The sequence below is a fragment of the Sycon ciliatum genome, chromosome 9 (genome assembly GCF_964019385.1).
Source record: "Sycon ciliatum chromosome 9, ocSycCili1.1, whole genome shotgun sequence".
Lineage (NCBI taxonomy): Eukaryota > Metazoa > Porifera > Calcarea > Leucosolenida > Sycettidae > Sycon > Sycon ciliatum.
This window is the reverse complement of record NC_088651.1, coordinates 23,890,932-23,893,188: the sequence shown is the minus strand read 5'-3', so window position 1 is coordinate 23,893,188 and position 2,257 is coordinate 23,890,932.

The following is a 2,257-nucleotide window of genomic DNA, read 5'->3' as shown; positions in this document are numbered from 1 at the left end:
GTGGACGATTCCTTCACAGCTATCACAGAGCACGAAGACGTATTAAGATGTTTGCCCCAATGCAGTTGCCCCATTCGTGACGATCTATACCTTGGGTTGGGAAACTATCTCCTTTCATCATCACAAGGACAGGAATATCAGTAAAATGGACGAATGTGGAACTGGTCCACGTTATGGTAAGATGTGGCAATGAACTCACTGGCAAGAGACCAACTGCCAGTGGAAACACGCAGAGCTGAGCTATCATTGCCAAAATTAGTCCCCTTTCCACTCGACATAAGTACCACCTCTGTGTTCTCATACATAAAATATTACTAAAGAAAATACCTTTGCTGATAATTGGTTCTCCGAAACACGGAATACCCGGGACTCATTCAGTCTCCCACGCGCTGCCTCCACCCTATTCACTAGATCCCTGATCTTTGCTGGCTATGTGTTTTGGGCACCATTACCAACGCAGGCCAAGACCGCACGTCGATGGATACTTATGTTGCTAAAATCTCTCCTCAATTATCGGATTGTATGACATCCTGCTGGTTTGTCTCCTCCTTTGCCTTTTATTTGTATTCTTTTATCTGTTTTACTGCTCTGGTTGGCTTTCAACCTCGTCTCAGTTTTACTTACCGTCATCATGATGTGCCATGAGATAATGATATAAAATTTAATATAAAAAACAAATATCAAGTAACCAGCTCAATTACATTATGCACAGCACATCTGCAGTGTTTCCAGCTCAACTTCTATCAATGTCAGTAGAGCGAACATGCAGTCTGATCTCGATGCACCTACTGCAGGAATCCAATACCAAATGTACAATGAGCCATTAACGGTCGTTTCTGAACTGCACCATCTTAGCATCACCTTGACCGACAATCTGGATTTCCGCAAACATGTCGCCTCAATAACTTCGAAGTTCAGATATCAAGTGCAACTGCTGTCAAAAATGTCCCAGCAACTTACGCCTTCGGCAATGATCAAACTGTACAAAGGGTTCGTAAGACCTGTGATCGAATATAGCTGTACGGTGTTGTCATTTGGATCTAATAAGAAACCAATGACCACTCTTGATCAATTACAGGCAAGGCTTGCTAGAGCTCCACTGAAAAAGAAAAAAATGCATTTGATTACACTTCTTCAAAATCTGTCTTAAATGCTAATTGCTCCCTAGAGTCACTAGCCTATCGTCGTCAAATCATCAGTCTCACTACTTTTCACAGATATGTTTTCCATCATCGTGATTACCTTGCTGATTTCCATTTCAAGATTACAAATTGTGAGCGACGACCTAATAAAATCATTCTTCCCAAATTGAACCCTTATCCGACCGGCCAGTCAAAATTGGTGGACTATCCGTCGATGACTTTAGCAAGCTGTAACTCACTTATTTTTACACCATTTTGGTCTCGAAAGACGCTAGAAAGACCCACCATTTATTTGCATAAGACCTTAGCATGAAATAAGTTTGCAAATGGTGTAACTTTGGCAATGATTATACTGCCCTCCTAAAACTTTTCCTGGAGGCTTCCCTGATGGTATGTTCAAAAGTGTTAGCATGAAAGTACAAAATTAAGACTACAATAAGTACACATGTCGATCAGCCGTGCTTCTCTTCCAAAAAATGGAATTGGATATGGATTTTTGTTCCTCTTACAAATGAAGGCTAGAAACTGCTTCAAGAGAACTCCTCGTGGCTCAAGCTTAATTTCTAAAAAGCCCAAGATTGCCAATATCACCCAAGGGAAACTAAAGTAATCAAGAAAACGAGTCGCGGCGTCTCAATAGGACTGAGAATTTGTCCACTTTGACTGTCGGATAAGGGTTATATCATCAGAAGTGGTGGCGGGGCCAGGCTGCTCTGCCGACCTCAAAGGTCTCGGCGTATACGCAGACAAAGCGCGCCATAATGCAGTAAAACCATGAAGAGGGGAGGAAGAGGGAAATGAATAATAGTGAGAAACAAGGACAATGGGTAGATGGTCGTGAGAGAAGCAGAGTGAAAGATAACGTCACATTGTGGTAAGGGGGGGGGGGAGGATGCTAGTGAGGCACTGGTATAAACCGTTTCATAGGGCGTCGGTGGCTGCTTGCCAGTTCAAGTGCAGCAGATACTTGTTGCATTTTTCCTTGAATGATTGGAGCTGTCTGGGTTGCGGCCGTGCTGGTAGAATGGTCGCTGGTAGGCTGTTCCACAAGGGAATAATGCAGTCTGTATAGGAACCCTGGAGGCTGCCACGAATGCGCACGGGCAGCGTCGACA